Source organism: Typopeltis vanoorti, chromosome 10 (assembly GCF_054136105.1).
Source record: "Typopeltis vanoorti isolate ZY-2024b chromosome 10, IOZ_Tvanoo_1.0, whole genome shotgun sequence".
Lineage (NCBI taxonomy): Eukaryota > Metazoa > Arthropoda > Arachnida > Uropygi > Thelyphonidae > Typopeltis > Typopeltis vanoorti.
Window position 1 is genome coordinate 23,565,479 of NC_143558.1, and position 14,574 is coordinate 23,580,052.

At 35.4% G+C, this 14,574-nt stretch overlaps 1 pseudogene across 1 annotated transcript in view; it reads right to left on the bottom strand.

Moving 5' to 3' along the window:
- Positions 1 to 14,574, bottom strand: part of LOC150102229 (muscarinic acetylcholine receptor DM1 pseudogene) — a 217,027-nt pseudogene that overhangs the window by 110,791 nt on the left and 91,662 nt on the right. Inside the window, exon 2 of the transcript XR_016548937.1 lies at positions 2,799 to 2,887. The product of XR_016548937.1 is annotated as a muscarinic acetylcholine receptor DM1 pseudogene (transcript). The remainder of the gene's footprint in view (positions 1 to 2,798; positions 2,888 to 14,574) is intronic.

The window sequence follows — 14,574 nt, forward strand, 5'->3', positions numbered from 1 at the left end:
AAAAACGAAGACAATGGTATTTGGTGAGAAGAACACGAAGCAAAAGATACAAGTGGATGGAATTGATATAGAAAATGGAGAACCATTCACATAATTTGGTAAAGCAAAATGAGGTATGATTTAAACTGTAAAAAAAAAGAAATAAAGATCAGGATTGCAAAGGGAAGAATAAATCTGAAAGCCATGGATAACATCTGGAAAAGTAAAGTCATCAGCCTGCAAACAATACTAAAAGTATGGAAACATGCATCTTTCGCGGTGTACCGTATGGATCTGAAACGCTAGTAATAAACAAGGAATCAAGAAAATGAATTTTGGCATTTGAAAGAACATGTTACAGGAAGATTTTAAGAATAGGATGGGTACAGAAAATCACAAATGAAGAACTCTATCGGAAGATACAACCAAAAGAGAATCTAATACAGAAGATTATAAAACGGAAGCTGCAATTATTTGGACACGTGCAGAATGAGTCAGGACCGGAAGATAAAGACATTCATGTTTGGTATTATGGATGGTGTAAACAGAAGAGGTAGACCATACGAAGAATGGATAGACGACATAAATGAATGTCGTCTATCCATTGGTGTAGAATGGATGGACAGAAACAGCGAACTGGACAAAGAAAGGTGGAAGAAGATAGTAAAGGAGGTATCGGACACCAACGGGCAGTGAGCCCATGGTTCGTGATGATGATGACAATTAACTAAAGATGTGTAGGTCAATGTATTGTACGATGGGGGTCTGGAATGTTCGGATAAACACCTAGACAAAAATGATATTAAAGCAACTGATGTATAACCACAAGAAAGAACATACTAGTAGCGAGTTATGAAGGTAATTTATGTTCTTATATCCTCATTACTACAAGAAAGAACATACAAGGATATAAGAACATAGTTTACCTTTATAACCCTGCTACTAGTACGTGTTTTCTTGTAGTTATATCAGTTCCTTGAATATAATTTTTATTCCAGGTTTTGTTCCAGACTCCCTTCTCGTCTGTTCGCTGAATGATTTTCCTGTTTTCTCTAAAACATTTTGTACTCTGTACAGAGGCGGCTCGTGCATAGGCACTGCGGAACTGCAGCACCCCCAATTTTTCTCGATATATAAATATATTTATTAATTTATTTATATTTGCTTGTAATATTTAATTTTATCATCAACAATCTTATACGATTCTCTTATTTTGTATAAAAAATAATAAAAATCCATCTTGCAGCATTTAGGAGGGCGAAGGACGCTAGCAGTGTCATATTGCTAAGCGCGCAAGCCTATGCACGTCATAGTGAGATACGAGCTATTAGCGTAATGCGGTGCTGCCCGTCGTGCAATCCATTGTTGTTTATATGCAGTTTGCTCCAGTAGTAGAGTGTTCGTAGTGCTTATCGTGTTTACTTCGTCTCTTTAAATATTTGGACATTACAATTAAAGGATTTAATTGTAATGTCCAAAAATTGTAAATTCATTCCTTTAATTACAATTAAAGGAATGGCTTTTATTTTTAAGTAATTTTGAATTATACTAAACTGTATAATTTTATCGATAATAAACAATATTGTTTCATGTTTATTTTTTTTTTTTAATTTTTACATAATTTTGATATTTTATCCAACACTGTACTTACGGTGTGTATGTATATTTCGACAGTTGCAGCACCCCCCACGATTTCAAGCCACGAGCCGCCACTGACTCTATATAAGACCAGCTAACATACCAGTTAAAACCAACTAACCAATTAAAAAAAAAAGGCTTTATAAAGGATTGCCTGATTGTTCCCTTCAAAAGATAATGATTTTGTTGTCCTTGTAACCGAGCTATGGAGATTCACCAGATAGATAGACGTAAGATTAAGAGAATGACAGATAGAAATCCAAAAGAAAGAACCAATGCATTAGTGTAACCACAGGATTAAAACTGTTCGACACGCTACGGTTAATGAGACACGTGCCATTAATAAGCTCACTCCTTCTTTGTTCGGATCGCTTTCTTCAGGCTAGAGTTTCCAGTGTCATTCCACTTTGACGACACTCACAATGGGATTCTTATTTGTAAAGGGACTCAATCGATATATGACGTGCAACATGCAATCGATACTCTTACTACTCAAGAAATCAACATCCAACTGGTGAAACGCACCGTTCCATACCCAACATCCCCCGCCCCCGCCCCCGCCCCTGCATCCCTACCTTCCATGTATCGTATCTTTTCTTTCAGAAATATAATTTGGTTGCTTTTGTTTCGGTAATACTTCTATCAAACCACAGCCGAGTTCTACGTTCATTTCCCACATACTGTTGCGCCTAGTGCATTCTGATGATCGATATAATCAGAGAGAGAGAGAAAGAGAGAGAGATTTCAACTGATAATACCAAAAATTTTGTTTTTCCTTGTCTTCTTATCTGAGTTCTGCAACTCCATCAGTATCTGCTTAACAAAGTGATTCAACAATATAAAAAAAAAAAAAAAAGGTCAAAAGAGTATGAACAGTGTCGACAACCCAACCGTAGTCCTGACCGAGAAAAAAAAAAAATAGAAATTGCCTTAGAAACAACAACAAAAAAGACATTTTTTCCGAGATGAAGTGAACTAACTTGATTAATATAAGCATTATCAGCAGTGGCGCCGTCTACCGGCGAAAATTCTTTATCGTTCAAAGAAAAACCTAATTAATTATATTAAATTATAGTTATTTGTCAATATCATTATTCATATTTCCTATAAAGATATTGTTACTTATACACAACATATAACATGCAATTTGATATCCTGTTTTAGAAAAAACAACAACTTACTTTTGTAATAAAAGAACTCGACCTTTTCCAACTTTCTTATAGCAAACATTGCAATCTCTCCAGTGAATAAATAGATTGTCATCATGCCACTGAAAGAAAAATGTAAAAAATTAGAGCATTCCAATTTTTAAATTGATTCAATTTAAAGTCAGTTTTTAAACTGAAGCATTTGAAAATGCATGTTACAAGAATTAAATTTATTATTATTATTATTATTATTATTATTATTATTATTATTATTATTATTATTATTATTATACAAAACATTCTGTATTCATTGTTAATATTAGAAGCACGTGTATTGCAAGAGGCAAAAAGTATTATTAAAAATGTTAATTGAAATCCAATGCAGAAAATTAATCGCATACGCACCACTTAAGGCTGAATTTTGTAAAAATTACAAGTTGGAATGTCACTCAAGATTATTATTGTAATTGTGTAAATATTTTAGAAATCAATAAAAAATAAAATAAAATAAGAATTAAAAAACATTATCTGAGATTATCCCCTCACACTTAATATATTAATCTCGATTATCATCTTCGTTACTCTTCTCTGCATCCTTACCAGGGTTGTTTAATTCCCCGTATCCCACAGACCAAATCTGCTCCCAATTAACCCAGAAAAATGACTTCCTTATTCTACACTTATGAACACTAAACCGAATCTATTATCATTGGCTCACGCTTTCAGCCTATTCAAATCACCTTGTGAATGTCGCATATCAGTAGCATCGCTGATTGCCCTGCTTATCTTTGCATCATCAGCACAACACTTTGAACATGTCTCAGATCCGATATGATATCGGATCTGAGATAGCATTGCACAATAAAATCCGATATCATTGAAAAATAAAATGGTCCAAGGACTGATTCCTGGGATGCTCCGCTGATCACCTTAAACCTGGCAGATTCACATCTTCCATCTACCACGTTTTGATACCTGTCGCGAGCCACCCACTTATCAAGTCAATAGTTTATATTCCATTCTCATATTCTCCAGCTTATGCAACAGTCTTTCGTGTGTTATTCTATCAAATTCCTTAAAAAAATCCAACATTATCACAGTGTATCCATTCTCTTTATCTCGGCCGTAACATTGATATAAAACATGAGTAAATTGCTAAAACATGACTTTCCTTTAGTAAACCTAGCGCTTGTCCGACACATCTATTTCTGTATGCTAGTACTTATTAATTTCTTTAAAATCTTCACCACCACCACCACTGCTCTAGAGATACTTCAAGTCGATAGTTAAACACGTTGGGTTTTAGACCATCCTTGCAATGGAACTATCATACATTCCTGTGGTATCATTCTTGAGCCGAGACTCAAGTTATACAAACATATCAAGGGCCTAGCCTGCTCGGTTGAACATACCGTTAGCATACGTGCTAATATTCCATCTGTCCCTATTGCTGAATTCATATCCAGATTATGCAACATCACTAGAATCCCATTCTCAGGCACCTCTGTCTCTTCATCCAATGTAATGGCAGCACTATGAACCATGTTGCACACACCAGGTTGATAGATCGACGCGAGCACTTCATTTGAACAATCGCATCTGCTTCTGACACAAGGGTACCGTTTGTATTCTTCCAAATATTCATTCCTTCTATTACTAGCTATATTTGTCCTGCACAAAGTCTTCTCATATTATGATTTAGATTTGACATACGATATAACTTTCCTGACCTGTGCTTTTATAATTCATAACTCATCTCACCTTAATCCTCATGATAGTCCACATTATTTTCTCCTTGGGGATCTCTTGCTTAATAATGTTTCTCATCCATTTCACTTCCATCCTATTTGTTCGACCGCTAGGGACACATTCACATTCTGCATCATATGCCATATTTTCAACGCCTCCCTTACATTGTAACTGATACCATGAAACCAAAGATTGTATTCTCCAGCGTTTTTCACAATTTCGTAATGCAACATGTAACTTGACCTAATTGGAACATCTGTACACTTAGCTACCACTCAGGTCATTAAGGGATGATCATTGTCCCCAAATAATGCCCACAAAACAGTCACATTCTAGACCCTCCTCTTATCAAATCTATACTCTATGACTGTGAGCTGTCTTTCGTATGCTGAGAAACTTGTCTCGCAACAGCTACTGCCAATCAATATTTGGATAATTGAAGTCCCCCATTATAATCATTCTTTTCTCCCATTAGAGTAATTTGGCAACGTATTTGATCTTCTTTGTAACTGATCCTCCAGGTCTGTACTTAACATTCCACCAAGTTTCATTCAGTTAGCCTCTACTTCAGACGATAACCTCAAACTCGCCATTATATGAGACATTATTATACTTATTGTTTTCAAGAGTTTCTACCCTAATTGGACTCAACTCATCTGGTATCAATAATTGTACTCTCCCTCTCTCTTATCTTTTCTGTCCTTCCTAACAACACTATACCCTTTACACTCGATTCCAGTTAGTATATGATCCGGAGATTCAGGTTTCGCTTGAATCTCCGAATCAAATGTCAATAATCTTTGGGCGAATATGCATTCACCGAGATTGGTTTTAGAAGATAATATTCTTTCTTTTTTTTAAATAATTAAGACAACAACTCCAATATCATCTTCACTCACAAATATTAATAATTTTTAACTGATAAAAGGATATTCTTAGGATTATTAAGAGTCTCCGTAGCTCAGTCAGTATAGACGAAGCCCTTTGTTCGGAAAGACCTGGGTTCGATTCCCGTCAGTGACGTGAGGAACCTTTATCTGGTCTCTTTTGACTAAAGGTGAGTTAGTCATACGGAGTTAGGGAGTTTTTCGTCCCCTAGAACAGGCAAACCAGCCTGTGAACACACACACGGATTACGGTCATGAATACGTCCCAGCCATATGCTGGTCCGGAGCCCTGATAAAATTGGGGGGTTGGGGAAAAACAATGGTGAATTGAACTAAAAGAGTAATAATACTTGAACACAACATAAACTATCTATTGTAAGATTACGTTGAATTTCAAAGTATATTATTAAATTAGGGAAACATTGATTATTCAAACTTAAAGGCTAATTGTTGTTGAATTATAAGCTAAAGTACAAACAACAACTTACATTAAATTTCAGACGTTTGTTTTCGATCTCACTACAACATTCCTTTTATTATTTAGTTAAGACAGAAATGTGCTTGTTTGTGTAATTCCATCCCAATGTGAATGCGCGAAACACTTCAAACCAATTTCCTACACTTTCTTAGTAAATTATGAGTGACATTAAAGATAGAGATTTGTCTGAATATGCAAATATATTTTAAACACGCAAATAAATCATGTTTATTTGATATTAATGCAATGTAAGGCACATCTGTACGAATAAGGAGCTTATTAAAATATTATTATAAATTAAAGAGTTTCAATTAACTTGTTTAATTAGGGCTACACTAGATTAATTCTTGAACTTAATTAACGCTTTTCCAATAGAAGATGTTTCTTCTCGTTAATGGCGTATCTGAGTTAAATTAACTGTAGAATCCATTGTCGTTTATCCCTGAATTGTTCAATAAATTTAGAAATTATGGATGGGCCTTTTAAATTCTTTCAATAATGTAAGCAAACCGTCTCAATATGAAAAAAAATGAAACGTCAGGAAACTTACAATAAAATCGTAGTTATGGAAACCGTGAACAATGAAATGTGATATTTTGCACATGCGCAGAATTTAAAATAAATTAATTTTTGACTTTAGGAAAAATACCGACTCATCTATATGATATGACGTCATGTTCCACGGAAACAATTTTGTGAATGCGCATGACGTCACACCATACATAAACTGAGATTTCCCCGTGCTGTTTTCGGGCGTTTAAATTGAAAAATCTCAATTGATTTACAAAATATAAAAAGTATATGTATGACGTCATGCGCATTGGCAAAATAATCTCTATGGAGCATGACGCCATATGTAATATATGATTGGTGTGTAGTTCCTGGAGATTTTTATGAATTATGTTATTAATTCTATTTATTTTATAGCTAATTTGTTGCGTTGCAAGTACAATTTAAAATAAGCATAAGATTTTATTTTATTTATTTTTTTACAGAAGCCGAACTGATGAGTCGATAACTATACAAATATGGACATAAACTTATTTCTACTTACTAATAAATTATATTACACAAAAATGTCTTATAAATTTCGTACAAAATTAATTTTAGCAAAAGTTACAAATTTCCTAAGGACGTAGTTAAGGAATTAATGTATAGTGCTTAGAGGAAACTATGCGGAGACATTTCTGTATGGAATATGTCCATCCCAAACTGAGATGCAATTCTCACAACGTCGTACCATGCTTAGCACCAAGTGATTCACGAGTTCTTGAGGCAAATTGGCCCACTCCTTCTTCTTCAGAACAAGGATAAGGCCTTGTTTGTGTTCTGGAGGGGAATTTCGAGCAGCCGTGCGCCTCCCCATTGTGTCCCAAACGCGTACTATAGGGAAGCGTGCTGACCACTCGATTAGATTAATATCCTCGGTCTCCAGAAGTATCTCCACTGTTCTTTACGATGTGGTGTGGTACTGTCTTCCATAAAAATGAATTCTTCGCTGAAGAACTTCGTTGCAATATTGTTCACCAGTCATATTCCCTTTTTCTAGCCCTTGTAGGTCAGTGCATCCATTAAGCATAATGACTCCACACACACACCATGACCCCAACACTGCCTTCATGCACTTAATCATCTTTCTTTATGCTCCATGGTAGAGCGAGGATGACCTCTTACCAAACATCTAGATCAGGGCTGTTCAACCTTAGGTAATCCGAGGGCCACATTAAAAAAAAAAAATTATCCGAGGGCCGTATCACAACGCGTATCTAGTAATTTGGTGAGCAGCAGCGACACAACCTCGAAAGCTGAACAAACGAACAACACTCATTGCGCACTAATCGCGCGCTCACGTTCCCCGTGAGCTCCCGGAGCATGCGGGGTTGAACAAAACAGTGTAAGAACGCTTCTTTGACACATCTAATATTTGAAAAACATTACTTTATATACTGATGTAAAAACACCAAATATAATTACCAACATCGAGATTATCGATTAGTGATAGAATTAAAATATCTAGTACGTATTCGATTCAAATGATCATTTTATTTTTTCGCTCGTGAAAATCAAAACCGCATGCGGCCCGCGGGCAATGCTTTGGACAGCCCTGATCTAGATGATGCCTTTGAGTGATTGCAAGACATCCAACTTTGCAAAGTTATGGCTTCAAATGGAATTCGCTTAGCGCAGACTTTTGCCTTTTATCCTGTTGAGTGAGATCACGTGATTCCCTTTTGAGCGCGATTCGAAAATTCGAATGTGTATCCAGTTTCTACTCAAAATCGCCAGTAATACAAATTGCCACAAGGTCTGAATTTGCGGTTGTAATCTTCAGAACACGGCGTTCGTCCTTTGGTTTGGGATGGTGGATTTTGAAAAGAGGTTGATTTTTCTTGGTTCATTTATTGTACAAGTAAAAAAGCAAATCTATTGTAGGATAACAATAACCTTCAAATATATGAAGCTTATAATAATTTCATTTATAATAATTTAATAAATATAATTTAAAACTTAACTACCAGTTTTTGAATAGAAAGAATCGGTTTCGATTCCTGACCTTTTTTAAAGGGTTTTCAAGTGATGGGTTGGTTACACAATCATTCTACGAATATGACAGAGTTTCTCACTCCAGAAGAACTAGTTTTTCATCTCTTAAGATAGACAAATCGACCAGATGGCAAAATGTAACTGATAGATAAAAATCAACAATAATAAAAAAATTATTATTATAAAAATTTTAAGACTTGGAATGAATGCCATAGATCATTAAAGTTCGATCTCGGATTTAATGCCCGAATTAATTATCCTAAAAGATTATTAAATGAATCAAAAAATGACAAAACATTAGTAGATTCGAGATGAATGCAGGCATGGATAAATACGTGAGGTAGAAAAAGCCACCCGATAGCTAAAATGGGGAAAAGCAGCTGGAGTAGATGATATTCAACCAGAAATCTTCAAATATGGAGCTGTGAAAGTTTTACGATGATGGCAATGTATAATTTAGAAGGCTAGTTCTAAGTGATTGGAGTGATTGGAGTAGAGCTCTCACAGTAGCCACCAGAAAGGCAATAAAACTGGTTGTGAGAGTTACAGGAGAATTTCCTTTGGTAAGAGTTAGGAAAGCTTATGTAAGAGAGAAAAATATTATGAAAGGTAAACTCGAGTAAGGACATGCTGGAGTCGAGCCAAATAAAAGATATTAGATTTTTATTTTAAGACAATGATCTCCATTAGCGGTACTGCATACGTTTCTTCTTCCGGTTTTTGTTTTAATTACTTGACATTGGCTCTGTTTCCACCTTTAATGCAAACAATCTCAAGGTCTTCCTAATATCTTCATTTTTAATGATTCTTCCACTGATGTCATCCATCTTTTCCACTATTTTTTTCTCAGAACGCTTGTGTCTGTTTCTTTCATCAGTTGTTTTTTTTTTTTTTTAACAAAACACTCAGATCCAGCAGCAGTTAATACAAGCTAGAAGACTTTTGTACCGGGAAAAGTCATACGAGAAGATGGACACTATAACCTGTATCTCCTTTAATTTAGAATTAAAGGAGATACAGGTAGGTTGGGTTTGAAATGCGCTATCTTGTCCACCAAATATATATGGATCACTTTATGAAGGAAGGTGGTATTAAACCTGGTATCGAAATTGGAGATATTAATAGGAGCTGTTTACTTTATGCGGACGTGTTATACTTCTAAATAAATCCATTACAAGTCTGTCCGATTAACTGCTGTAATAAACTTGGTATAAAAACCAACACCAAAAAGTCAAAGACAATGAAAATATGTAAAAACATCGAAAACATCAACTAAATGAGTGGAGAATCTATAGAACAAGTAAAACATTTCAGCTATTTAGGCACAATTTTTAGTGAAGAGTAGAACTTAAATTTGGAAATAGACTTAAAAATTATCAAAGCTGGAATGGTATTTATTTTTATGTTGTCCCCACCCACCCACTAAATGTTATTTGCAAGCTTATAGTACATTTTGTACCGTGAGTGGGCTAGTTTTATATATATATATATATATATCATTAGCATTGAAGAATGGGTAAGCAGAGCTAATATACAATTCTAGCATAACAAATGTAGGTTTAGTTGGAATCATTTTAGGGGGGTCCATAAATTAATTATCTTAAGTATTTTTATATGAATATATGATGTTAACATTTAAAAGTGAATAATATTTTAATTGATTATATCTCTATCTCTAAGACACACCCTAACACTAGATATTTATGCAAATGACGACGAATAACATTTCTGGCAAGTTGGGTGAAGCAAAAATGCTTTTCGTATTCCTCCATTCAATGTTCTCCTGTAAAGGAAGAACTTTGAATGGAGTGTTTATGAGCTCGCCCAGTGAGGACAGTGAAATTAGCTGTGTTCAGCTGGATGTAAGATTGACTTACGTCATGATATTCCGAAGTTTCCTTGATCAACGGGTTTTGGATGGTTATTTGTCTTGATAAAGAACTTCTTAGATATAGGAGAAAGGAGAAGATGTAAGGAATGTTGACTTCTCTATGGATCTGGGAGTTTCTAATAAACCAAGGGGCATCTAGAATCATCCTCAGGCACTTGTTCTGTAATCTCTGTAGTTCTTGAATCTTTGTATTTGCGGTGTGGCTCCATGCGGAGGATGCGTAAGGGATGACCGGTCTTATTACCATCTCGTAATTTATTAACTTTGTTTGTGTATCCAGTTTGCTTTTTTTATTGATCAGAGGGTAGAGCTGTGCAATTACTTTGGATGTTTTCGAGGATATGTGCTGAATTAGAGTTTTTTTTTTTTTTATCAAGAATCACTCCAAGATATTTGACTTCAGTCTGCCACGGAATCTTAACTCCCAAAAGATGAATGTCCTCCATATTATGGATTTTCTTTCTATACAACTGCATGGCTGAGCTCTTTTGAGGGTTTATCTGAATACTCCAGTCGGCTAACCACCCCTCCAGCATATGTATGCTGCTTTGAAGTCTTCTAGTTGCCAGTTTTGGGCTCAGAGATCTTGCCATTAATGCAGTGAATGTTGTTCTCGGGTTCAGAGGGATATCTGCTACGTACATTGAGAACAGAAGAGGGGCCAAAAGAGAGTCCTGAAGTACGCCTGCCAAGACCCTGCGTCTAGACAAAACCGTTTCGCCCACCTTGACCTACATATATCTGTCTTTCAGGTACGAGTCGATTATTTTTGTTAACTTGATTGGCAAGTTAAATTTTATGAGTTTGTAAAGAAGGCATTGATGCCATGCTTTGTTGAACGTCTTCTCAGCATCGATGAAGATGGCAGCTGTATGGAGTTTCCAATTATAGCCTTTTGTGATGATATCCACTAGCCGGTGTACTTGTTGAACTGTGCTATGGGCCTTGCGGAAGCCAAACTGTTCGTTGGGTAAAATTCCTAACTTATCTGTTTCTGCTTGAAGCCTTGTAAGGATCACTTTCTCTGTCACCTTATCTAGGCTGGACAACAGGCTGATAGGTCTGTAGCTTTCGGGGAGTTGAGGGTTTTTTCCCGGCTTCTTCAATGGCGTGATGATGGCTGTCTTCCAAGCAGTAGGGAAATGCTGGTATCTCAAATAGCATTGGTGATGTTGACGAAATGGACTATGGCCTTTCTTGGAAATAATTTTATTATTTGGTTGGTTATGCCATCTGGGCCTGGAGCCTTTTCACTGTTTAGATGAGTTAAGATATTTATTATTTCTGCCGGAGTAGTGGGAGTGAAATGTTCTGAATTATCAATATGCTGTGGTAAAGTTGTCCTAACATGCGAATCTTCTTTTGTTTTTTCTCATAAATCTATTTAATATGTTTTAATAAGCAAAACTTGAGCATAAATGTCTTGTATACAAGACATTTATGCTCAATCTTATTAAAATAAAGCACAACCTTACAAAATGTAAGGTTATGCATTTTGGGGTGTAAAGATTAGCAGCAGTATACCACATTGGTGGAACTGTACTCCAGGAGATTGATGAGGCCAGGGACTTGGGGGTGTTGGTGGATAGGGAGATGAAGTTTAGGGAGGCACATTGCAAAAGTAGCTAAATCAGCTCATCAACTCACTTAGTTGTTGAAAAATAATTTGACGAGCAGAGACAAGCAAGTTATTGTACCTCTGTACTGAGCCTAGATAAGACCTCATCTCGACTACTGTGCCCAGATTTGGTCACCTTGGTTCCTTCTTGATGGGGAAGAGGTGGAGAGGATCCAAAGGCGAGTGACTAAGATGATAGCGGGTCTATGGAATGAACCTTATGAGAACAGGTTGAAGATTTGTGGGTTGCAGAAATTGGTTGATAGGCAGAAAAGAGGAGATATGATTGAGACATTCAAATTGCTGAAGGGTTTCTATAGGATTAATTCAGAGGATATTTTTGAGATCAGGGCTGGTGGTGGGAGAACTAGGGGAACACCCATGGAAGCTGGGCAAGAGTGTGGTTAGCAGGGGTGTTAGAGCTGGGTCCTTTACTTTTAGAGTGGTAAATGAGTGGAATAAGCTGCCAGAGTCTGTTGTGGGTGCTATGACGGTGAGTGAGTTAGATACTATGAGAATGTCGTATAGTTGTGTGGATATGATGTTTAGGGCCTCCCTAGATGAGTCTAAGGACTCCCTGGAATCGCCCGTAATAATAATAATAGCTGGTGAGGGAGGCCTACACTATTCCCGCCACTACCGAGTGTTTGATATTGCCCCAGTCAGGGGTTTGCTCTATCTGTCACTGGTCCGTTAAGAAGGCCTTGATGCCATGTTTTGTTTAACGCCTTTTCAGCATCAATGAAGATGGCAGCTGTATGGAGTTTCCAATTATAGCCTTTTATGATCTCCATTAGGCGGTGTACTTGTTGAACTGTGCAATGGGCCTTGCGATATTAACTTCTCAGAACAGATACTACAGTCTCACTTAGTCTGAAAAACTTTGTAAGAACCGATATTGCACTTTGATCTTAGCAAAAAGGTCGAGAAAGGACTAGCTTAAATAGGCGAAGAAAGTACTCGTTGCTAATAGGGAAATTTATTTGTTTACTTAAATAGCTTCAATGCGTCCTTATGTTAATAGTCCTTATAATAAGGACTGGCTTAAAGGGGCGAAGCTAGAATGCTTTTCATATTCCCCGTTATCTGTAGAGGACAGTGTAGGATAAGGTGTTATTGAGCAATTAAAGCTCTGATCATGGCAGGAGGGTAACAGCAATAGCCGAACCTCAGTCAGAACTTCATTGGCTACAGCAAATAATTTGTGAGTTCAACAAATCTTCATCATCGGCCTGTAGAGTAATTATCCTCCAAGGGTATTGGATTGAATAAATCAATCCAGCTTCAATGCGTTCAGCCTTATTAAAATATATTAAATAGATTTATCAGAAAATATAAATGGTGTTTTTATTAACATTTCATTAATAAGAACATTATACGATTTTTGAGAAGTTTATTTAAAATTTTAAATAAAATTATAATATTTTAATTAATTTTTAATAAATTAGATGATAATTTTTATTCTTCGTCTGTGATTTTATATATTTCTTCGAATTTGATGAGAGAAGACAGCCTTGAATGACTCCATTTCGTATTTTCAATTTGTCTGGTTTTATTTTTATAAACTTTGACAATTGCTTTGGTATCTTTATTAATAATTGGTAATAAAGATTTATTACAAACAATAAAGGTATATTATAAACAAAACAATAAAAACATGGAGACATTTTTAACATATGAAATGTAAACAATGTTATTTTGCCTATTCAACATTGAAAATATATTTTCGAAAAACTTTAAACAAATTTCACTAAAAGAAATGTTAGTATTCATTGCTGTAGTAATCATTGGATTTACCATAAAAAAAACAAACGAAACACTCTGAGTTTGTGATCTGATATCTTATACAGAAGACAGATAATTTATTTACATATTTCTACATCTTTTTGTATACGCACCCCATATATTTACATTTGGTATTTTTACTATTTAGTTAGAAAACATTTATTTTATACAACAACCAGAAACTATCGAGGGAACAGAACAAAAACCGCCTGTTCAGCAAAAGCTTCGAGATTTTACATTCGCGTATCTTTCTCTCTATAATGTAGGCAAGAATTTCAGGCATGAAGAGACTGGTTGAAGTTTCAAAAATTTGAATAAGCAATATACAAAAAGGAAAAGGTTTGCTACCACCTGAGGTAAATCATGTCTACCCGTACTACCTTACAAAGAATGCACTCGCAGTCCGGTAGGACTAAAACAAATATTGATTGTTTTGAGTTGATTCTTAAGTATGTATAGCGATGTGTGTATTAACCTGCTGCTCCGAGACTCTGGTGTAGTACGAGATTGAGTTTGTTGCAGCTGTAAAAGGAGAATGTTTTTCCTCCCAGATGCACTTAACTTAGATGGTTTAAAAAATAAAAAAAAAAGCCTAAAAGCGCCAAGAAAATTGCTCTAAATAAATAAATAATAAAATGGCACAACTATCCAATGACTTTAAATAAGGAGGAAGTTTATGTAAGAAAATAAAAGGTGTCAAAGTATATTCACAATTTTTAAATAATTTTTTAAAGATTTTTTTGACATTTTATATATATATCAATTTATTCAAGAAGCCGGAATAATTTTATTATTATAAGGAAAAATCTTAAATATTTCACTAAAGAAATAAAACTTACTAAATTTCCTATTTTTTT